Raw genomic sequence first — 25307 nt, 5'->3', positions numbered from 1 at the left:
TGTGATTTTGATAACTACCATCAAGTGTGACCCTCATACCTATCTGAAGACTCTTGACCAAATAGCTTTGTTGTTTGGGGATTCCCAACTGTATTAACTGAATTTGCTGGCAGTAACAATCTCATTGAGTACTAATGTCTTAGTGGTGTTTCACTCTAGAACCAGCTTGTGAGGCTGCCCCAGTGTAAGGAATGAGGATCCAGCCATAGGAAGCCTCTGCTCTGTGTGTACTCTTCATTCTGTTGTTTCAGTAGGATTCCAGTTAAGGGCATGCGAGAAGCTAAGATCCTGCTGGGTTGATTGACATCCATGGGAAGCAGTAAATTTTAAATACTGGGATTCCAAATAAATAAAAAATTGTTTTGCTCCCTTTCTCCTTCTCTCCCCCAAGAGCTTCCCTCTTGTGTAGCTAGAGCTACGATCACACTTGTAACTCTCCTGCCTCTACCTAAGAGTGTTGCATGTTCTACCCTCTCAAGAGTTTTTGTCTTGTATTCATAGCCTCTAATTTGTTAATGGATTATACTTTTAGAGACACCCCAGTTCATAACAGAAGGGAATAGATATATAGAGGTTTATTCACCCTTGTCCTGGTCATTCACTGTTGGGTGCCAATTTGTAGCATGGAGGCCACTTGTTTGTTTCCCGGCTGCTCAGCCCCGAAAATAATCACACAGAAACCATATTACTTAAAACACTGATTGGCCCATTAGCTCTAGCTTCTTAGTGGCTAACTCTTACATTTTAATTTAACTCATTTCTATTAATCTGTGTATTGCTACATGGCTGTGGTTTACTGGGTAAAGTTCTAGCATCTATGTCCAGTGGGACTCCATGGCTTCTCTCTTATCTGCCTTCTTCTCCCAGCATTCAGCTTAGTTTTCCCCATCTCCTTCTATTCCTTGTGCAGGCCCAAGGCAGTTTCTTTATTAACCAATGGTAGTCACAACACACAGAGGGGAACCCCACATCAATTCACACCCTTCCCCATCATCAGCATTTCCTGCAGGGGTGGCACGCTTGTGACAGGTTGACAAGGCAACCTTGTCATCACCCAAGTCTGTGACCACTGCTGGGAACCACTCAGGCTGTACATTCCTTGGATCGACAGTGACACACAGGGCTGGGTTTGAGGCCACTTGGGTGAAAAAATGAAAACCTTGAAGAGAATGGAAAGGAAGGTCTGGACAAAAAGGGATGGTTGGGGCTCTGTAGGGCAGGAGCCAGCGTGACTCAGGGAGCTGCAGGAAGTCGGTGTCACGTGCTACTGGGCTGTCAGACTGAACTGAGGACTGCTGTTCCCCTTAGTAACAGTGCAGGTCATTGGTGGTTTTGAAATGATGGCTGTAAAGGAAAGAGGTAGGAATAGAAGTAGCTCGGGAGACCATGAGAAGATTCCCAAGATGGGACTCAACCTGTTTTCTCTTTTTTGGAGGCATGTGCTGCAGTCAGCTTTATTGTGCACGGGTATCCAGGTATCCATGGCACTGGGGCTGGCGGCGGTTCTCAGTACGGCAGGTTTGGGAAGTATGCAATATACAATTGCTCAGTACTCTGTGCTTTGGACATGGTAGTCACTAAAAAGAAGTTGAGCAAGAGTGTTAGCTATTATGCAGCATAGTATCTGTGGGTGACAAAATATTACTGATCATTTCTGAGAGTAGATTTGAAGTAGTCTCACCGCAACAAAAGAAGTATGGAAGTTAATGTGTGTGTTAATAAGCTTGCTGTAGTCAGTCGCTCACAGGGAAATATAGGCTTAGCAAAGTATCATATTACACATGATAATGATATATAATTTCTACATATCAGTTGTACAGGTTTATCAAAGTATCATATTACACATGATAATTATGTGTAATTTTTACATATCAGCTGAACAAAGAAGAAAGGAAAATATGAGTTGCTTTGACTACAGTTAAGAAATGTGACTGGGTAGAGATAGTTATTAAAAATAAGTTTTCTTAAAATCATTCTGTTCTTTAAAAGCTTTAACTGACTTTGCACTTTTCTGTTATTAATATTGCATGTGTGATTTTGAAAAGAAAAATAATCATGTATTTTCGTTTTGAGAACTGAACCCAGGGCCTAGAGCACTCCAGGTGAGCTCTCTATCATTGGACTCTTATTCCCTTTTATTATTTATTATATTCCAGCCCTTTTTATACCTCAGTGAGTTTCTTGTCTTTTACCAGACTGAGAGTTTCTCAGTCACAGGAAGTCATCTTTTCTTCATTTCTCTAGTGACTGCTGTCTTACCTGTGTTACTGTAGAGGTTTAGAGATACTACTGACCAAAAGCACTAGGGCATTAGGATTTGTCTTCTGCTTCACTGTCGCATGCCTTTCCTGTCGTGGGGTTAAAAGTGGCCTTTAAATTGTCAGTGGTGAACTGTGGAGATGATGGCTCCATGGATAATAGACCCTGGGCAAGCATGGAGGCCTGCCTATAACTCTAGTGCTTGGAAGACTGGGACAGAGGATTCCCCAGCAAACACACACACACACACACACACACACACACACACACACACACACACACACACACACACACACACACACCAGCATGTTAAATAAAATTAAATGAGATCTAAAGACAGATTGTTTTTAATTCATATTTTATGAACATTTTAATATGACTGGTTCACAGACTGTTTTGACAGGAAGCTCACAGTTCCTCTTCCTTTTTAAAGAGAGCCAGTGAATTGTCATCTCTCTAGAGGCAGAGGATGCTTCTGTTGGGCATGGTGCCTCACACTCCGAGTTCTAGCTCAGGGGAGGCTCAGGCAGGAGAACAGTAAGTCTGAGACCAGCCTGGGCTGCATAGTGAGATACTGTCTCAATAAAATAAAATAAATCAAATTTAGTAAAAATAAAGCAAACCAAAGCCACTAAGAAAGGACATTCCTGTTACCCCGGAAAGGTTTTCATATGCCCATTCCCATCATGCGCCTATTCCATCAGTGTCCCTTTTTAACAGGAGTGGGCACAAGTTTGATTGTGTTGACAGGTGCTGGCTCTTCCAAAACCTCAGACACAGTTGTACTGAGGGGGTTTGTCTTCCTTTGTTCTACATAATGATTCTTTTGTGATTCACACTTGTTGTGTGTGTGTCAGTGTGTTCCTTTCTGCTGCTTAGTAATATTGCCTTTGATGACTTCATCTATTTGATATTGGTGTATATTAGGGTGGACTTCAATTTGAAACTATTATGGATATCTTGAACATAACTGCACACATCTTATTATAAACGTGTGTTTCTTTCTTACCCCCTTGAGGAAATGTGTGACCTTGTACGAAGTTGTCACACAGCATTTGGCAATGAGATGTACATTGTAGCGTTCTCGCAGTAGTGAATGCTTTGCTAATTCTACCTTCCACATCCCTGATCCTCCACCTTGTTTTGTTAGATTTTGATGCTAGCCGTCTGTCGATGTGGTATTATTTTGTTGTGTTTTCCCGTGATTTCCTTGGTGGCTAATGATGTTGAAAATGTTTTTGAATACTGCTTTTCATGTCCTCCTTATGAAGGATCTCACCAAATCTGCTATTTCAAAAACTGGCTTGTGTGAATCTGGGTGCATGTTTAATGCATGCCTGGTGCATACTTTACAATTATTGGGATTTTTTCCAGTTTTTTTTTGTATCTTTGAAAAGGGGGGCATTTTCATCTTTATGAAGTCCAAATGATCACTTTTCTCAATTATCTGTAACAGTTGGCCTCCTTACTTTACGATTACACTTTGGCTTGTTTTCCTGTGAATGGCTTAGTTTTCACTTTTATTCTTAATTGTGTCATCGCTCTTATTTCTGTTTAGTCATGAGGCAGTGGTTAGGATCCATTTAGTCCTGCTTAGTCCGCTTCATGATCCTTACACTAACCAATTGTTGTATGTGTGTGACCTCTGCTATATTCCTTTCTTTTAGTCATTTGTCCTTATCTTGATCCTATGTTTTTTGGGAGCTTTTTTGTTTGTCTCATGAGTAACATAAATTTAATATTTTCTTGTTATTCTCTGTTTTTTTCTTTCTTTGTTTCTCCTTCCTTCCTTCCTTCCTTCCTTCCTTCCTTCCTTCCTTCCTTCCTTCCTTCCTTCCTTCCATCAGCCTGGAACATCCTTCTCACCTGTTTTCTAGGCTGTGTCTATTAAAGAGCATCCATTGTCGATAAGGGCGGGGTTCTATGTTACCTTTTAAGCATACTTTAAGGATCTATACCTTTCAGTTCTAACATTTAGTCTCTTTTCATTGGCTGCAGTTATTGGCATGGTTAGTATTAGTTCCCTCATTAAAAAAATTTTTTTTAATTGGTTCACCTTTTTAAAAATGTTTTTGTTGTTTCGTGTGTGTGTGTGTGTGTGTGTGTGTGTGTGTGTTTGTACACATGAGTACAATGCCCACAGAGACTAGCGTTATCAGATCCTCTGGCGCTGGAGTTACAGTGGTTCTGAGCCCCGGATGTGGGGTGCTGGGACTCACATTCAGATCCTCTGAAAGAGCAGTGTGTCTTTTTAATACCACCGAGCCTTCAGTCTGCCCCAAGAAATTCTTTCTCTCTCCTTTCTCTTCTTTCTTCTTTTTTGAGACAGTGTCTCATTATGTAGCTCTGGCTTTCCTGGAACTCACTATGTAGACCAGAGTGCTGGGATTAAAGACGTGCAACAATATCCAGCGTGATGCTGTCTTTTAAGACATTTTTCTAAAATTTATATCTTTTTCTTCTCATTTTTATTTATTTGACAAATTCTTTACATTGCATTTTTATTTCAGGTTTTTAGGTATGTCTCTTTGCATCATTATATTTCTATATTTTTTGTTAATTAAAATATCTATCTTAGTAGAATTCCTACCTTGAATTAAGGTGCGGCTTCATGTGAAACTTAAGAAACTTGCAGTGTCTCTTTTCCTTCTTTCATGCATTGGTTCTCATTCATTCATGTATGCTTGTGCATGTATGTCACAGACTAAACAGTGCTCTAACATGCTTTTGATACACTGCAAAATGGTCAGGAATTTCTTTTGCAAGAATAGTGCAATTTACCATCTCTTTTCTTGTGCCCAAGACTCACCTAAAACCTCCCCTTTTTTTTTTTTTTTTTTTTTTTTTTTTTTTTGTAGACCCTCTCCTCTGCTCAGCATGTCTTGGAGTGTTTATCTACTGACCACAAGTTCTCAACTTTCACTTATTTAAGGCTATCATGTCTTCTTTAGTTTCAAAAGGTACCTTTTTGCTTTGTATGTAACTCCAGCTGATTGACCCACACACCTTTCATTTTCTAACACCATTTCTGAAATTTTTGTTGCTTCTTTGGGGTGTTATTTTAGGTGAAGCTTTGTTGTGGTTAACTGAATTTCCTGCTGGAGGGATTGTTATTTGAGCTGAACTTTGAAAGTTCTGGCCATTTTTTAATAGTTTTTTTTTCCCATATCATCTGTATCTTCCCTTCAAAAAATACGTTTTATCATCAACTAAAATCATAGTTTTTCCCCAAGTGGCAGAGCATGGGAGACATAGCCATGTACCAGCTGGAGAACATGTGGCCTGCTCTTCCTGCTCTTATGGTATAAATCTAGGGCCAGTTTCCTTCTTCAACCGGCCATATCACATTGCCCACACTGCAGGCAGCAAAGCCTCAAAACGCTGTGCAAGATCTGACTGCTGATCTCTACTACCCACATCCTTGCTAAGCGGGACTGCAGTAACCATCAGAGCTTTCTATTTAATCCAGGTCTGCTTGCCTCTTAGACCTGGGCGTTCAACAAGGTACAGTTCTGGAAGTCTGTGCTCGTGCCTGGGAAGCAGACATTGCCCCAAGAATGACATGGATACTAACGGTAATGAAGTTCATATCACAGAAATGAGATTTAAAATGATATCACCTGAGATTTTTGAGAGACATTGCTTGGAGAAAGAGATTGGCATCTAAATAAAGAGTTGCGTGGGAAAATGGGAGAGGAGAAGCTAGGGACAGTCTGGAAGGCAGAGGACCTGTCTTAGACAAATGAGAACTCCTTTGTCTCTGTTCATGACAGTCTTCTTTCCGTAGTTACTTTGAAGCATTGGGATGATCTACGTAAAAGATGTGATAAGAAAGGGTAAGAGTTGTGAGCTATGGACAACGAACAGCATGTTTTACAGGTGGGGTCTTTGCATCACTAATGCTGAGCAAGTATATCATCTTTCCCGTTCTGACCCCTGTCCCACCACAGTGCTGCACTTCCTGGAACTTCTGGGACTATAAATCCTCAGGCTCTTGGTGCCAACTGAATGGCTTCAATGTGCCAAGCTTTTCAGGGCAGCCCGTAGCATCTCCTTCTATCTTTTGGTATGGTAGCCACTGGTTTCCTTATGGAGGCTGGGAGTCAGCAAATCACAGGCTGCAGAGTGAATCTGGACAATAGTTGTTCTTGCTAATATCATCCTAGTGCATTGCAACCATGTCCATTGATTTCCAATCGTCTCTCTAGCTATTCTTACACTGGAAATTGTGAAAATTAAGCATTTGCGGAGATACCTTATGACAGAAAACTAAAACTGTGGCCACTGGTCCCCGCAGATGATGCTGTTCTGCCTCCAGCCCTGACAGAGTCCATACCACCAACCTCGTATCATGCGTCTGTTCTGATCTTGTTTGTGCTCTTCTCGGTCATTGATTTTTTTTCCTCTTCTATCCACAATCGGGCATCCATTTGTCATCCTGCCATCCTGCCTTTTCGTTCTTCTCCCCTTTCCTAGTAGTTACCCCAGGTGACACGAGTCAATATTTGGGGCTAGCTCTCTTACTTAGGTCATGTCACAGTGCGTTCCTGTCAGTCTTTGTTTTTTATCACTTTTCACTTGAAGTCTGATCACTGCTCACACTTGAATGGTTTTCATTTCTTGGTTCGGAGTGACGGAGAAGAGAAAAGCACAAGCTTTGCCTTCAGTGAAAGAACTGGAGCTGAGCCTCATCGCTTAGGTAGGAGGTTCCAGCTCAGTACCCGAGAACACCCGGCTCTTCACCTGCCCCAGGACTGTGGGAGGACAGAGCACCTGGGGGCTAATATGTGTGCTTCTTGTTTTCTGTGTAGCCAAGAGCAGTCATGATGGATTTTCTTCGCTTACAAATGTCTGTGAGAAAGTAACATTAACTTTTGAATTCACTGTGGGAAAATGGGAATTTGTGAGTTGTTGTTGTTGTGGCTGTAGTTGTTGTGAAAACCCGCTCTAGTAACACAAAGAGTCTTCTTGTTGAATGTGGCGTAAATAAGAACTTAGAAAGCTTACATTTTGTGAATTACACTATTTCTATAGAAACAATCAATAATATTGAATGTAAGCCATTTAGAATGTACTGTTAAAACTAGGAATGCTGCATTGTGACGGAGATAGTAGAGATCAATAATAAATTTAGAAATTACAGGTGTTTTCCCAGATGCCTGAGCTAGGGCTAGGCTTTTGTTACTATCCTGTCCTTGGAAGAGTGTCACATAAGACATGACAACACAAGCGTTGCCTGGTTGAAGATAACATGTTCCTGCCTGCCTTACACAAACCATGAAACCACTGCTAGGAAACGTCCCACTAGTTTACAGAAGGCGGTGGAATAGGAAAGGTTGTCCAGGTGCGTTCCCTTCCCTGGCAAGGAGCCAGAGAAGCCAGGGTTCAGTACATACAAGGTGAGGGAAGCCAGGGCTCCCTTATCTTGTATTACTACCCAAAGAGGAGTAAGAGCAGAAACTCTTACGTCTTCCTTATAAGCCATGTGTTTGCATGTGCGTGTGTGAGTGTGTGTGTGTATGTGTGCACACTGTGCACGCACACGTGTGACATATAAATATATAAACTTAAACATTTACTGGTAATAGAGATTTATGTCAGAACAGTTCTTTGCTATACAGAGAATTTTACCATTTATTAAACACGAAAGCCTCATTTGCATACTGAGATGCTGTGCTTGTTTATTCTCACATAAAGAATTAAATCTTGGCTGAATATTGGATACTTAGATGAAAATATCTTCAGTATTTTTCACAGTTGGTTGATATTTTGAATTTATAATCATCAGGGCTGAGAACACCACTTAGCATAAATATATGGTACAAAATGGCAGAAGTGTGTTTAGGGCCAGTTCAGAAACTGGAAATTCCATCCTAATCACAAGGTAAAAAATAGTGAAATGCTTTAGAATTGGTTTATTGGTAGCAGCTTAAATATCAACATTGGACATTTCAGGTGGTGCTTGTTGGCACTGTGTGGTGTGACTGCATGCACACTGTGAAGTGCATGCGGTGTATACTTAGAACCAAGGCTGCCATGAAGTTCCCCATGCATCAAGAGCAAGTATGGCACCACACATTTCATTTTGAATTAAGATGTGATGTTCAAGCAATGCTAACACAGTGCCTATAGTCCTTGCTGAGTGGAAACTGCGGGCTTCATGGGGAAGAGAAACCCTTGTTTATTTTTTGTTTATTCGTTCATGGTCTGTGATAAAGGAGAAAGTTGAAAGGCTACATGGATTTTTCCTTTGGGAAAGTTCCCTAACTGGAGTTGTAGACATATCTGACCCCGTTTGTTGGGATTGCTTGCAATGTCATTACATGGAAGAGCAAGCTGCTGCTTCCTTTTAAATATAGAGGTATCTAGGGGTGACAACAGCCCTGTCTCCATTCTGATCAGCCTCCTGATACACATGCTACAGATTCTTCTGCTGCATTGGTGGGCTGCCAAGATGGGGTTACTTCTGTTGAGAGTGTCGGCAAGCTCTGTTTGCCGATAGCGAGCCAGGCGCCTGTGCTCTGCACCTGCCATGTTGCTCTGGCTCGAGACATCCTCCAGATGTTCACTGAATCAATCAGCGACTTTAGGGATCAGCGTACATGAAATAGTTGAACAGTCTTGCTGGTGCATTTTCTGTGCCTGCCCTCTTTTGATTTTCTTTCTTACTTAACATAAAGTAACGAAAGAGATTCAGGTCATTCATAAGAAAAGCAGCCTATTTAAGGCATACTCCACCTTACTCAGAGAGTAAGATTTGCATTGCTTTGGAGAGGACTGAACATTTAACATGAGTGTTTTATGCAGTGGTACCCCCTCCCCTGTCCTGTGCTAGAGCATAGCTCTTTAGAAATAAGAACTCTCTGGTATCCTGAAAACTGAATTCCTAATTTTCCTTCACAAAACACTATCACTGCTGTCATGTTTTCATCCTGAAGCTAACATTTGGTAGAGAACTCGGTAGAACTTTGGTAGAGGCCTGGGAAACAGGAGGTCAGAACTGTGCTGCTGCAGAGAAACCTTGAACAGATGAGCTGGTCTTTGGGGTGTGTGCGTTGTCTGTCCGCTGCAAGGCTGGGCCTGAATGAGCAATGTAGGTTTTCCACCTTGCAGAGGATGTGACTGTGGGATGACCTTTCTGCTTGTAGTCAGCTGGGCTGTGAGGTGAGGGCGTGTTTTATTCATAGCTGAGTACACTCTGGCCATGAGTTGAGGTTTCCTGAACTGATTTATAGAAGTTGTAGGTACTTGTTCAGAAGATTTGCGTGTGTGTGTGTGTGTTCAGTTTTGAGAGTTTGTATTAGGAAAATTTACATGAAACTCTTGGTGTCTTCATTTTAATTGAGTTCTTAAAGGCACTAAGTGCAAGTTTCCAGCTTGCCTCTTCAAGCAACGTTTAAATACAGTGCATATATATAGCATGCTCACATTTTTCTGTTATGGCCAAGTCTGTAGGAGAATGCTCCTGGTAAAAATTCTCTTGCTGATCTCAATGGCCTAGGCTTTGGCATGCTGAGCAGCTTTTAGAAGCCAGCCAAGTTTCCCATCACCATTTAGAAGATGATTTTGTTGGTAAATGGGACTAATTATACCTGCCAAGTGGCCAGCCTAGGATGGGAGTCCATCTCTCCTGAGCCCCGAGGCTCCCTGGGCCTTCCTCTTTCTCCCTCCTCTTCTCCCAGAAGGCCATGAGAAGGCATTATGGATGTGTATTTCTCTTCCTTTCTGCGCTGACTATTTAGAGCCACATAGCCATGCATACAGCACAATCCTTGTAGATTGACCGACTTACATATGATTTCTTGACTATCCTGGAGCAGGAGTCTGGGCCTGAGTTGGTTGAGTGCGGAGCATGGTCACTGTCTTGTCTGAGGTGCAGCTGGGAAGGGCCTTAGTTTTTTGTGGGCTCTTGGATCAAGCATCTTGAGTTCTTGTGATCAGTTGAGGTTGCCCTCATGTGGCTGTCATTCTGTAACTCACATCATGGCAGCCTGTCTTCATAACCAGCATGGGAGAGACTCCCGTGGCAGAATGGATATTACAATCTCCTATAGTATAACACACACATCCTGTCATAGCAGTGATGCCCTGTCAGTTAAGTAAGTCATGGGGCTCACTCATACCCAAGGGAAGGGGATTGCCTACAGAATGAATCATGAAAGACAGAGATCATGGGCCCTATAGAGTCTGCCACGCCTGAGCTTGGCCAGGGCTGCCATTTCTCTTTCCTCCTCTCTGTATATTCTGTGTAACTAGGATCCTGTTTCTTACTGCTGCACCCCACACCCTCAGAGACTTTAACTGCCTTGAATGACTTTTTCCTCCTCTTCTTTCCTTCTTTACAAAGTGAACTGCAATGAAAGATAACCAGAGGTCAACCAGTAGCTACATGCTATAGGTTCCTTTCTCTGAGAGTAGCATTTTGAGTATGGGGCATGATCTTTATGCAGTTCTTTCTAAATCATAGTATGTTTTGTATTTAAAAAGACCAGCATGGTCCCTGTGCTCTTCATGCCAGCAGCAAGTTCTAGAACAAGATGCCATTCATGGTGCCATCATCTCGGGACTTTTTTTTTGTGAGTTCACGTTGACAAGTCTGTAGCATGAGCACGTTTGGTTCAGAAATGCATTCAGTCCAGTGTCAATAGTCCCCGTAGTCTATCACAGTCTCAACAATGTTTAAACGTCCAAAGGTCAATGTCTCTTCTGAGATTCATGTAATCTCTTGGCTGTAATCCCCTGTAAAATCAAAATAAGAAACCTTTCACATACTTCCAACACACAGTGGCACAGAATATACATTTCTGTTCCAAAGGGGAGGAAAGGGAGCATAGTGAGGAATCCTGGACTAGAGCAAGACGTTTCCTTAATTTCTTTTCATAATTTGAAAACTTAGCTGGGGGGGGGCGTCTTTCTTTGAGGTGACCACTTCCTTTATTCCACGTAGCATCAGGTTTTCCTGTAATCTGTTTACACTCCGTAGTGCTCCTTTTCCCCTCCTTTTTTTGTATTTTTGTACATTTTGTGTTTCTCCACTTGTTCCTTTTCATTATATATCTGTATAAGTCTGGCCACTAATGTCACACAACACAGTCAAGGCTAGGTTGTTTGGAAATGTCCTCTGTCAAAGCTGTTAATCTATAACTCAACAATTTAGTGTCAGGCAAATTTTTTTATTATAAGGGCAGAAAGCAGACATATTCGTCACCAAAATTTCACAAGAAAGATCTCTAGGCTACATATTGATATTCTTCGCCTCTGAAACTTCTTAAGTTGGACCCCAGCAGTTCTGATTGCCCTAACCACCACTGTATTTCATGCTCTTAATAGTGTGGTCTATTAAGGCCTACTTAAAGGAGCCAATCACTTTTCTTAGTCCAAACAAAAGCATGATCTGTCCTGTTGCAGCGGTACCCCAGTCATTAGCATGAATTTCTGTCTTGGGAATTCTATTGCTGTGAAGAGACAATGTGACCACAGCAGCTCTCATAAGAGAACAATTACTTGCAGGCTGATTTATAGTTCAGAGGCTTAATCCATTGTCATCATGGTGGGAAGCATCACGTCATGCAGGCAGACATGGTAATTGAGAGTTCTACATCCGGATCAGCAGACAGCAGGAAGAGTGACACTGGGCCTGGCTTGAACATATGAAACCCCAAAGCCTATTCCCAGTGACATGCTTCCATCCAATAAGGACATGAGCTGATAGGAGCCATTTTTATTCAAACTCCCACAGTCCTTAGGGGTCTTAAATCCCCTTCCCTGCTTCCAGTGCTTGGCATCATGAATGGGTGGTTCATACTTGTTGATGTCACTTTTAATCGCATGGAACAACTAACCATAGCAGTGACACATTGCTATCCTTGATCATAATTTTAATCCTCTTAGCTAATTTATTAAAATCTTTCCCATAAATAGGAAATAAGGTGGGTGTGCCCCAGGCATCAGTGGTGACTGTGCTCAAAGGAGACAGGTGTGCTGATGGACATTGCCCACAGATGTTCTGAAGATGGAAGCAGTCTGCATTATTGGGAGGCATGTCAAATGGGGCAAGTTAGAGGTGTCAGTGATACCTTCTGTAGACACAGAGTTTTAATACATCTGCTTCAAGGTTGGCATGGTCTTATCCACGCTGTCCTCGGTGAGACTGTAATGTGGTGCTGAGGGAGATGGGCTGCCTGCCGTTTTGAGGGTGACCCTCGTGTCCAGCAAATGCTGGTGGAGTGCACAGCAGTTCAGTGCCTCCACTGGAAGTGAGTGCCCAGCAGGTCAGTGCCTCCACTGGAAATGAGTGCACAGCAGGTCAGTGCCTCCGATGGAAATGAGTGCACAGCAGGTCAGTGCCTCCGATGGGAATGAGTCATTTTCTCCAGTTCAGAGTCCATAACCATAGAAAGAACTCAGTGCTGATCCAACACCAGCAGGTGCACAGCGCTTTCTCTTGGCTGATGTCAGGAAGGGCTGCCAGAGAAGGTGGCAATTTCTGTTTAACACTCCATTATGATATAAATGTCTCCTAGTAACGACGGGGAAGCTTCAATACCTCAACAGTATGGCTGTCTAAACAAGACCTGGAAAAGGACAACAGCAACAGATATGCCAGTATGGAAGGGAAAATCTATGAGAAAATAGTGACTGCATAGAGAAGGAGAGTTTGTCTTCCCCAGGAATGGGCTCCCTGGTTGGTTATCCAACACTCAGTGGTAGCCCCGTTGTATTTATAACTAATAATTAAAGAAAAGTGGCCAAGAATTTGAGATGTGGGAAGAGGTGATTTGAGAGGTTGGAAGGGCAGAGGGAAGAGGAAAATGATGTAATTATATTTTGATTTTTTTAAAATTGCAAACATAATGTCAATTTGAAAAATAAATACTAGGAAGTTTGTGTTACTGTCAGAAGATTTAAACCTCTTTCCCAAGTGTCCACATAGAGAGTCTACGAATTTACTAGATTGCATACTGTTGTCTTTTCTAACAAGGAACTTAATATTTGTAGTCTACTGTGATCAGTAGCAGTGACACGCTAGGTGGGGTTTTCTTTTGAGGACACCTTGTGTGGAGGGTCTACACACTCAGCTCCATGTGTCTGCTTTGAACTGTAGGCATTACTGTTCTCATCATACAGACCTTAAGTCTGCTGAGTCCTGGATGGAATAAACTATTTGGCAAAGATTGCTCTGTTGTTAACTAGCTAGGCGGTCTTCACACCTACTTCTTTTAAACCTATATCAAATTGCACAGCATTTTTCCATGCTTTTAAAAGCTTCCTTGCAAGGTGGCCAGCCTTATAAAGCCGTAGCTAGCCAATGAGCATGTCCTTCTCTGTGTTGGGGCTATAGTCTTTCTCCAAAGGGAAGTCCTTCTGTGCCGGCCAGTTGTCTCTGACCCTGGATTATGTGGCATTTCTTCCTTCTCCTCCCCTCCTGATCCATCCTGCACCTCCTACTGGCTTGGGTGGCAGGAAGCCTCTGTCTTTCCTCCAGGTGCCTATGTCAGCACTGTGTGGATGGAGCCACGTCACCTGTGTTGTCGTTCTCTTTGCTCCGAGTTAGGGCTTCACTTAGGAAAGTTAGCTCATGTTCCTGCTCTGCCAGTGTTGACTCCCTGGAGCGACATGTTCTTCACGTAAACTCACCAATAGCTGCATTCTCCGGGGGCACACGTGTCCCTCTGTGACAAAGAAGAACACGAAAGTCCTATTCCTAGTCTGTGGGCCCTCCCTGTTACGAGGTTAAAACCAGTGGTGAAATACTGCTCTGAATGGGTCCTCGTTATAAAACACAAGCACTTTGCTGGGCTATTCCATTATTGGATGAATGCGTGTGGATCTCCAGTATTTGATGAACTCAACATGTGGGCAATAACGAAGTTGTAATCCTAAGTGTCGGATGTCCCTGTTGCTGAGACAACATCTCTGTCGGATCAAAGGATGTGGACCATGCCCTTTAGCTTACTTAACTGTCACTAAACATAGACAATAGTGGGTATTTGATACTCATTTAGAAATGGAGACTCGGGGAGAGAAATTACTTTCCCAAGAACCTGTGGCTAGTAAGTGGTAGAATTTTGGACCCTTGGGGGTTTTGCTGTTTTTGTTGTTATCTCTGTGGTATGTTTGCTAAGTGTTCTTAGTAAAGGCCATGCAACTAATGAGATTCCTTCTCCTGGTAACAGGTGATGGAAATGTGCCGGAACACTGGGAGAAGCTAGTATTTTATACGAAACCAAGATGACAAGAATCTTTTTACAATAATCCGTAAGTAAAGTTTTGTTAGCTCTTTGGAATTCTTTTAATGACTGGGTGAATCATTTTTAAGAAGCCATAGCAAAAGGGCAGTATAGTCAAGTGACGTAAATATGTAAAAACTGAAAATGTTTTTAAAAGTATCAAACAGAGGCCAGGCGGTGGTGGCGCACGCCCTTAATCCCAGCACTCGGGAGGCAGAGGCAGGCGGATCTCTGGGAGTTCGAGGCCAGCCTGGTCTAAAAGAGCTAGTTCCGGGACAGGGACCAAAGCTACAGAGAAACCCTGTCTCGAAAAACAAAACAAAACAAAATATCAAACAGAGAGGTGACTCCACCGTTAAGAACACTGGCTGCTCTTCCAGTGGTCTCAGGTTCAATTCCCAGCATCCACATGGCCGCTCATCACTAGCTGGAACTCCAGTTCCAGGAGATCTGAGCACTTTCTTTTGGCCTCTGAGTCACTGCACACACAGTGCACAGCCATAGATGCAGGCACAGCATGCACACACATAAAATTAAAATAAGAGTTAAGAAAAATTTAAAGTATTCTAGAAACTTCAGAACACAATGCTAACTCTGTGAAGGCTTGACATTGCACGAGCCATTCTGTGGAGGAGACAGTGTTCTTAGTTGATGGACGGCAGGTGGATCCTTTGTACTAAGGCCAGCAGTTAAACTAGGAATGGCGTCTGAAAAATACTGATGCTCTTGCTTTCAGAGACTTCTATGCCCACTTGTGGGTATTAGACGTAATTACGAGGAAAATTGCTGAATGAGTAAAATTTGATCCATTGCCCACACATTTTCCCTCTCTGTGTGTGACACTGTCCCTGGAAAGAGGGGAAACAAGCATCTACTCACCCTTCATGGGAAACCGACTGCAGATGTTACAGACCCAAGTCTCTCTTGGTGCACCAATGCATGCATTGGAGTTCTGTGCAGGAGACTATGGTTGAGCAGTTACTTATGGGAACAGGGATGAATCAAAGGCAGCCGCGTCACTGAAATCCCACTCCAGCATGGTTGGGAATTCACAAAAGCTGGAACCCTGGAGCTCTCTGCATGACTTGTAGGCAGTTTCTTGTCCAGGCTGCTCCATTAGTCCTGGTCTCCTCCACAGCCCTGCCTCTTATATAACCTAGTGCATCTGGTCAGTTTCCAGAACTCCTGGGGACTTCTGAGTTGTTTATTTCCCGAGTCTTAATGAGCTTCCCTCTAGAACTCCAACTCTTAAGAGCCCCCTTTCCAACTTTCTGGCTCTCAGCCAACCTTGTAAAGAATTGTCTCATACTACTCTGTCTCTGAACAATTGTTGGTTCTGACCGTTGCATCTAGCTGATGTCCAGTTCACTGGGATAATAACACTGCTGCTGGTGGTATCATTGCATGTGGTAGTGAGAAACTCAGATACCTTGAGTCAGGCATTTCTAGACCCCACTTGCTCCTGTGCTGAATAATCTGTGTATTGGATTTGGTAATCCCTATTGTGACATGAAAGACTATCCATAGGACTTTCTGTATAGACCCTTTCTGTAGGGTTACAACAGATGTGGTTGCCTTCTGTTCATATTCTTTGTATTTGTGATTTACAATTGATAAGACTTTATTCTGACTTAAAAGATAGCCCAGCTTAAACATGGCATCTCTTTGAAAGGATGCTGGTAAATGCTTTAGGTGGCAAAGTCCAGTAAGTGTCAGCGCTGTGGCTCTGCTAGGAGGGCTTCCAATGCCAACAGGTTTCTGGGGCTGTAAGCACTCCTACTATGCTGGATTTCAGCCTACCCCACAGAAGTCACAAAGGCAGGTTTGAAAGCTATGCACACTCCATTATATGGTTTTTCTATGAGTTAGAGGCAGTAGTTGTAACACGTAGAAAGGAGCTGTGGGCAGGCCTGCTTTTCGTCCCATCTGGCTTCCGCACGGCTAGCTTTGCACCCGAAATAACAACCCACAAGTTGTATTCATTTAAACACTGCTTGGCCCATTAGTTTTAGCCTCTTATTGGCTAATTTTCATATCTTGTTTAACCCATTTCTAATAATCTGTGTAGCACCACGAGGCTGACCCAGAGAGGAGAGGCATGGCGATGGCCTCACTTCCCTTCTTCCCAGCATTCTGTTCTGTCTACTCCACCCACCTAAGGGCTGGCACATTAAATGGACCAAGGCAGTTTCTTTATTAACCAATGAAATCAACACAAACAGAAGACCCTTCCACATCAGTAAGAAGCATCAGGAGCCTAGCTAATGGCAAAATAATCAGGAAATAATTAATTTTGAGTGTTTATTATCTTTATTTTGGTTATAATTATAAAAGTTTCAAGTTTCTATAATTTTTTAAAAATTCATTTTATTCTTACTTATGTGTATGGATGCATGTCTGTGTGTGTGCGTGTGTGCCCATGGAAAGGGCATTGGATGCCCTGGAGCTGGAATCCCAGGCAGGTGTGAGCTGACTAATGTGGGTACTGAGAACAAGCTCAGATTCTCTGCAAGAGCAATAAGTGTTCTTATCAGCTGACCCATCTCTCCAGCCCTAGTTCCTCTAGTTTAACTCTTCCTGTGGCCAGCTTGCCAGTGGCCCTGAGAAATTAGCAGTCTGCTGCAGCGGTGTGGTGCAAGTCGGCTCCAGTGCACCGGGTGGTAGGCTCCTGTGGTGAAGGCACATCAGAGCCCAAGTCTGCAGTGCCTGGTTCTTGGCTGTGATAGGAACACAGTGCTTTGGCTGATGGCATCAAGGTTTGGTTAAATACATATTCTCGTGACCATATGGCTTTGGGAATGGAAGGTAAATGCCCAGATTAATGTTTTACTTAGGTCTCTGTTCTCAGGGGTTCCACTGACATTATTCAACTAGGAGCTCAGTTTTGTGGATGACCCCTGGCTTGTGTCTTCTGGCTGTTTGGTGGCAAGGCTTGGAGACAGATCCCACCTGCTCACTACCTTTCTACTTCCTCCGTCCCCTCGCCATCATCTCTACATCTGAACTCCCTGTTTGGCTCAGGCAATCGGAATACCTCCGTATACTGCATGTGCTTTTACTTTTGATTCAGAAATTAGGGTTTAGTGGAAAGTAATTGCTTGCCGAGAGACAGCACCTGAGTGGCTTAATGTTCACCTTGCCTTGATTACGAAATCACAGAGAGTAAAGTAGAGAGAAGAGCAGGCTTGGATCATCCGGACCACATGGCTCAGTTCCTTCTAGAAACACTTTCTTTTTCAGTTTCTTTCATTTGCCCTTTAGACAGGAGTAACTGAAGCCTGGAATTGCTAAGTAATGGCAGAGATCATGGTGGTTGTTTTTATTTTAGTCTCTGCCACCTAACTCTTAAAACACTTGTTATTAAGCCACGAAAAGACAAGAAAACAGAGAGAGAGAGAGAGAGAGAGAGAGAGAGAGAGAGAGAGAGAGAGAGAGAGAGAGAGAGAGAGAGAGGAGGAAAGAAAAGAAAGACTTGGGGTTTTTTAAAGTGTTCATTTGTGTCAGTTTCATGAATCAGATTTATATAATCTTAAAACATTCGTTTCTCTTATTTCCTCTAAAAACGCATTTATAGTTCACATTGAATCTGGGGATTATTGAGTTAGTACAAAATTCATACTTGTCTATTCCATGTGGAAGCTTATGGTTAAAACCAGAGAGATGTCCTTGGATTATGAATTATCACTCTAGGGCTTCATCAGGATTGAGGGTCTTTGTAACAGAAAGTAATCATGGAAGTAACAATTAAAGAAGTGTTTCATGGATAAAATGCTTGATTTGTTTTATTACCTCCTTAGGATGGACCTTCTATGTTTTCTGAGTATCCCAAGCATTAATATAATTCGGGTCAGATCTGCAAGGTGTGTGCAGTCCGCGGCTGTAGTCCCCAGCTGGGTTGCAGCTTTGTAGTGTGCACTCAGTTTTCTGGGTACCCGCTCTCATGGGTTTGGGGGGTAAATTCCAGTACAGATAAAACATGCTAATTCTGCTTCAGGGGTCAGTAATGAAGCCTTAAAAAATAAAATAAACATCTCAATTGAAAGTAGTAGAATATAGGAAAGATACATAGAAAAGCATGAAGGAGGGTGAATTACCCAGGTGTCAGGGGGCGGGGACTAGATTCAGACAGCTTTCAGAGGCATAGGACATTTAAATGAAAAGCTCATCAGCTTTGAAATACTGGTTCAGGCACCGCTGGGAGGGACCACGCGCTGGTGATAGCGAGGCTCTAGTGAGGTGGTATCTGGAAATTAACGTGATCAGCATGAAGTCTGGCAGAAACGGGGGGCGGGGGAACTGCTTCTTAAAATGAGGTGCCCTAGTTGTCTTCTTCAGGCAGTACCCTCTCAGTTATCAGTTGTGCTATTGAAGACACCAACCTTCTTTAGATATTTCCAGCTCAAATGAGGCATTTAGATAAGAGATGAGGACTCATCAAGACGAACCGTCCTTTTCTCTTTAAGCACGTGTCTAACGTTGTCCGTGTCGAGGTATAGAGTATTCCGAACCATGGGTCCAGCTTCTGGGATCCCAGACCATGAGGCATATGCTGCCGTCTATAAAGAAACAGGCAGCGTCCTGCACTCCAGGGTGATTCCAGTTCAATACTTTGTGAACTATGTTGAGTCTGCTGCATTTTCCTGCATGTTTGCCCCAATTTCAGATGCCGTTGCTTTCTGTTTGCTCAGTTAATGTCCTCTTCCTCAGCATGTATTACGATGTCATTCAGCGCGCACTGTGTGTTAAGCTGCTCCTTCTCAAATGTACAGTTTTTCACTTAAACAATTTGTACTGACTTGTTCACTCCCTTGTGTACATGCCCTTTTTTTGCCATATAATTCCTTTAATTTCACAGATGACATGTTAATTTATGTCTCCTGTCATGTAAGCGGATCAACATCTAGTTGCAACAAAATTAAGCCCTTCATTAGTGGGTTGTTTTCTTTGATTTCTGTTTTTCCCTCTGGTTGTTGGCTCACTTTTCCATGATGGATGGTAAGTGAATTAGAGTTCATTATTGTTCTTTGAGATGCCCCTTTCCTTTGTCTTTTTATGTCATGAGAGAACCAGTTGGTCTTGGCTTAATCATACCTTCCTTTGGGTAATTTGGAGTTGACCTCTCCGGGCACACATCTCATAACCTGACGTTTTATCAAGGAGATTGGGTGCCCTTTAAAATTACCAGTCCTGGCTAGGTCCGTGGAGTAAAGCCAGGTACTACAACAGCCTGTCTCCCTAGTGGTCTCTGTGTTTGGCAGGGTACCACGAAGGATCCAGTTTCTCCAGGACTGAATTCAAAGTTGTCTTAGTTAGGATGCCTGTTGCTGCAAGGACGCATCGTGACCAAAAGCAAGTTAGGGAGGCTTATACTTCTGGATCATAGTTCATCTTTGGAGGAAGCCAGGACAGAAAATCAAGCAAGGTGGGAACCTGGAGGCAGGAGCTAATGCAGAGGCCATGAAGGGGCACTGATGGCTGTCTTGCTTCCTCTGGCTTGCTCAGCCTGCTTTCTTATAGAACCTAGACTACCAGCCCAGAGAGGGCATCGCCCACCATGGTCTGGGCCCTCCCCCATCAATCACTAATCTTATGGAGGCATTTTCTCAATCGAGACTCCCTCCAGTCCGATAACTCTAGCTTGTGTAAATGACATAAAACTAGCCAGCACAGCAATTTTCTGTTCCATTATATCCGATTGCCTCTGTGCTACGTTTTCAGAAGGCAAAGAGTACTTACTTCTCTGTTTGCACATTTTGGCGATTTTGAAGGTTTTATTTCTAATTATATATGAATGTGTGTGTGCCTGTGTATGTATGGGTTTGTGCATGTGAGTGCATACTTGAGGAAGCCAGAAACGGAGCCAGACTTCAGGGTGTTGTGAGCCACCTGATGTGGGTGCTGGGGCTGGAACTCAGGTCCTCTGCAAGAGCAGTAAGCCATTTCTCTAGCACCCTTATTTTAGTTTATTTGAGACCATGTTTCATTATGTAGCCTAAACTGGCTTTCAGTGTGTCCGCCTCCCCAGTATGAGAATGTAGGCATGAGCCACCACACCCTATTTTATTATAAAAGGCACTTCTTGGACCAAAGTCTTCTAAATCTTTAACACAACTCTGAAACCATTTCAGCCTCAGACAGGAAGAGGAACACACAGAGAGCTGGCTGGTTTCTTAGGTGTGGTGACGGTGTGGGTGTTGATTTTATTATTATGTTCCATAACAGATATCATAAATACATCCTTTTGAATGTATTCAGTGCTAGATTACCATGAAAAACTTTTAAGTCTGAGAAAGTTTATATTACTGATTGTTCCTACTATGTTTGTGATGGCATACCTGGCAGTCTTCTCCAAACCAGCAACATTTAAAAAATTTTAAATTTTCTATTAAATTGCTTTAGGCTAATGGTTTAATATAGGTGGTGTTTTCTTTTTTATGAGGGTATTGTTTATAAGTCCTTGATTTTTCAGATGTTACAAACGGACTCGCAGTGTTATAGCTAGAGCAAATCTAAACTAACATGTACAGGATGGACGCCACTGCCATGACCAAGGATGCTGTAAATGAATTAAATTGCAGATAGAATTTCAGATGCGTTTTCCATGTTTTGAGTGAAGTCTGAGTGCAGTATTAGAAATATTATTGATGTCGAATTTCAGATCAGCCCTGAGTTAAGTGGGCTATTTAGGATGGGCCAGAGATGCCAGTATCTGCACTAGGATGGGCCAGAGATGCCAGTATCTGCACTAGGATGGGCCAGAGATGCCAGTATCTGCACTCCAGACATAATGTCTCCAGTGACAGGAACTCATCGGCCAGGCAAAAGTTCAGTGGCTTTAACCTTTAGTGGACATTTAGAATGCAATTTATAACCAGGTGGAGAAACACCTGGATCAGCCTCCACATTAGACCTCGAGTGAATTTCATGCTAGGTGCTGATTTAATTCCTGAGTCCCACTTCTATGAAGTAGACCCATTTTCTTTCTTATTTTCTGTCTCTGTATAGCATCCCCAGCTGTCTTGGAATTCACTCTTGTAGACCAGGCTGGGCTTGAACTCACAGATATCTGCCTGTCTCTGCCTCCTGAGTGCCTGAATTAAAGGTGTGCACCACCATCACTCAGCTTAGTAGATCTGATGGAATTTACTTCTCCCACCAGTCTAACTAGACGATTCTCTTGTAGACCAGGCCATCATAGATAAATGGCCCTGGCTAGAAGGTGGAAGTCTTTGCTGAGAACTTTCAAATTTACAGCTCTAAATGTGGAAGAGTTCCTCACAGTGCCAGTGCTGGCAGGTGAGAAGAAGGTAGGTGCCAGGGGGGTTCTTGTTTCTGAAGAGTTCCCGGGGAGTGGCTCCTAAGGCCCAGAGATGCTGGATCAGGCATTCCTGCTGCCTGATGTCTTCATTCACTTCACCCCATGTTGCTTCTTGGCCTAGGATGCTTCAGGTGCCATCTCTGTTACACACAGGCTAAAGAATGCTGACTGCCTCTCTTGATTATTTATAAGGACATGTTTCAGTGTCCTTTGTCACAAAGTTCAGCTGTGAAGCATTTAATTGGATAATAGGGCAGCTGGCTTGTGACATAGCTTTTTGGGGAAGAGTGGTAATGTTTACTGTCACAAACACAGATATTTATTGACACTAATTAAACTAGTGACTGGAGATATGTGGGTATATATGTGGCAATGACTCTAGGTGCTTGCTCTGATACAAATGTCACATGACTTTTGATTAGATCATCCAAACAACTGTACCCCTATCATGGGGCGTGTGTGTGTATGTGTATGTGGGGGTGGGTGGATTTTTCTGTCCCTCCCGCCAACTCCCAAATCATGACATGGAGACTTCTATTATTAATTAGGAAAGCTTGGCTGATAGCTTAGGCATATTTCTAATTAGCGCTTCTAATTTAAATTAACCCATTCTATTCACCTATGGGTTGCCACGTGATGTGTGGCATTTACTTGTCCTCCTGCATGTCTTGCTCACTTTCCATCTGGCTTGCAACTCCTCATGGCTCCAGCCTTCTTCTCAGTGTCCTCTGTGCCTGGAAGTCCTGCCTAGCTATTAGCCATTCAGCTTGTTATTAAACCAATCCGAGTGACACATCGTCACAGTGTACAAAAAGATTAGTTCGCAACATGTGTGTGTGTGAGAGAGAGAGAATGCAATTGTGCTTTGATAGTGTACTTTATTATTGAAGTCATTATTAAAGGCAGCTAAAGAGAGATATTGCGACTATAACACATACACTGAGAGATTGATATGAAAGAAGAAATGAGCACTTTGGCAAATCACCAAGCATGCGTCTATGTTCCCTACTGGAAGGAAGCTACACGGAGTTACCGCCCCCCTTCAGTGGGCTAGGGTTTGGGGAACTGAGACTTGAGATGACACAGGCTGCATGAACTTCCCTTCCTCTCAGGAAGTCCTGGATTGGCTTCCCGAGAAGCCTTCAGTACTGTTGGAATGTGTTAGAAAGAGAAACACAGCTGATGCTTGGCTTCTGCTCGCCAACTGGTTTCAGAAACTCTAATAGTTGTTTATTCCAGATGCAGCAGCCAAGTTTTCTTTTCACTGTTTAGGTTGTTATATGACTTGGGCAGCATTAGATCAACAGCAATGCCTACTTAGAGTAGTTTAGGTCTCCTGGATCTAGGCCTCTGAAATACACCGCTGCCTGCCTCAGATGCAGTCACCTGCTAGTGGAGAGGGTAGGGAGCTCAAGGAGAAGGGTGGCATGAATTCATGAGGTCTGTTCCCCTTGGGGAAGGAGAGAGGACAGGAGCAATCTTGTCAGGGCTCGGGCCAGGAAGCGAGTTCTAGGAGAAGGCAGGATTAAGTGTGTCTGGACTAGGAGAAGTAAAATGACTCGAGAAGCTCATTAGACAGCAAGGCCGGTGTGGGGCAGATGTGGAGCTGACTGTGCTCAGTGCCCGTGGGAAAGCACAGATAAAGTGATAGCTTCTTCGGCAGTGTGATTTAAAGACTGGGTTCCGTGGAGTAGAAGCTGCCTTCTGATGGACTGAATGGTCTGCATCTGGCCTGTGGGCTAATCTTTGTTTTTTCATAACTGTATACTGAGCAGCTTTGTACTTTGTGTTGCCATTGTGGATAACAAAGACCTGGAAATATTTAAACCCTTCCTCTTGTGAGAATGCCATAACTATATCGATAATGGCGGCCTTGTTTCTGGTACATAAAGGCTGTGGAAAATGTGTTTTAAGTGCTTTGATTTCTGATTACAGCTGATGGCATTTAGGAAGGTTTCCTTCTTCCTGGGCTTAACACTTGCTCTGAATGTCAAGTTCAGTATAGCAGCCAGAATATTGCCTAGTGAATAATATCCTAGTATATAATATATAACCAACAGAGTTCACAAGGTATAATAAATAGCAGTAGTTTTTTAAAAAATAAAAACACTGTTTTTAAAAATCCGCATGAACATGACCATTTGAGACACTGCCTTTAAGGAGACTGTTTCCATTTGCACCTCCTCTAAAGGTACAGTTCGGTGACTGAGGGAGGAAAGGTGTAAGACCTGATGGCATGCTGAACTTTGACATTTATCATGTGATGTGCTGATTTGTCCGGAGGCCCAGAGGGAGGGGCCTTCAGAAGAAATAGCAGTTGGACAGCATCCAACGTCCATGACTCTGGCACAAGGAGCCAGTGTTTGAACCAAGAACGGCAGAAATGGTACAGGCATAAAGGGACACCTTCCTGGCACACCTGTTGATAGTGAGTTGCCAAGAGATGGAGATGGAGCACAGAGGCTGCCAGAAGTTAGCTTCGAGGGTTGGTGAGTGTCACCTCTCTGGGAGATACGGGGGGGGGGGGGGAGCGCACCATCAGGCTCCCTTCGTGTGCTGGGTATCTGTTGCTAGAAAGAAGTGGAAGGCCTGTCTTGTTTCTGCCCCTTTAGACCATTTGTTTTCCCAGTCAGTTTGTTTTTCCTAGTGGACGAGCTGGCAGAGAACTTGAGAGAGATGAAGCTGTGGTTCTGGTCAGCTACTGGCAGAACCCAGACTAGGAAGGGCACTTTTGGTTTATGGTACAGTTTTCTTTCTGTTTCTCCCATTGCCTCCCAGGAAAGAACACTGTTTTAGGAAGGCCCCATCCTCACTTTAGGTCTCGTTGGTTAGAGAACATTTTGAAGAAGTCTTGGCCAGTGGGATGACTGGCTCTAAGGGAACACATGGTGATCTGGGGAAATGGCTCAGCCTGTTAAGCTCTGACTGTGTTAGCTGCTTAACAACTTGACCCTGAGTTAAAACCCCAGAGCCCACATAACCCACCTAAAAAGCCAGACACCAGGCTTGGGCTGTCAAGATGGCTCGGTTATGGGCTGTCAAGATGGCGTGGGTAAGGGCTCGTGGAGGCTAAGCCTGATAACCCCAAGTTTGGTCCCTGGAACCCACGTGATGGAAAAAGAGAACTGACCCCTCTTAGGTATCCTCTGACCTCCACAAAGGTGCTGTGGCACACCCCCTCCCAAATAAATAAACACATAAATGAGTAGATGGGAGAGCTGAGCATGGTGGAGCATGCGTACAGCGGCAGCATTGGGGAAGTGAAGACACACATCTCTGGGGCTTCAGCCTAATTGGGGAATTCCAGGCCAACCTTGTCTCAAAAAACCAAAACAACTAAAAATGAGTGTTCCTAAGGAAAGGCACCCAAGAGTTTCCTCTGGTCTCTAAGCAAAAACATACATTCAGCCATGCATGTGCATACCATACACTTGTGTGTGCGCAGCCATGCATGTGCATACCATACACTTGTGCGTGCGCAGCCATGCATGTGCATACCA

At 43.3% G+C, this 25307-nt stretch overlaps 1 protein-coding gene across 2 annotated transcripts in view; it reads left to right on the top strand.

Annotated features, from left to right (window-relative positions):
* Sgms1 (sphingomyelin synthase 1) overlaps nt 1-25307 on the top strand; it is a 165336-nt gene that overhangs the window by 52690 nt on the left and 87339 nt on the right. For both annotated transcript variants that reach the window (XM_005352141.2, XM_026781489.1), the window contains one exon: nt 14436-14517. The gene's annotated coding sequence lies outside the window, so the exon portion shown is untranslated. The remainder of the gene's footprint in view (nt 1-14435; nt 14518-25307) is intronic.

This window comes from Microtus ochrogaster, chromosome 8, assembly GCF_000317375.1.
Source record: "Microtus ochrogaster isolate Prairie Vole_2 chromosome 8, MicOch1.0, whole genome shotgun sequence".
Lineage (NCBI taxonomy): Eukaryota > Metazoa > Chordata > Mammalia > Rodentia > Cricetidae > Microtus > Microtus ochrogaster.
This window is presented reverse-complemented; position numbering and strand designations above follow the sequence as displayed.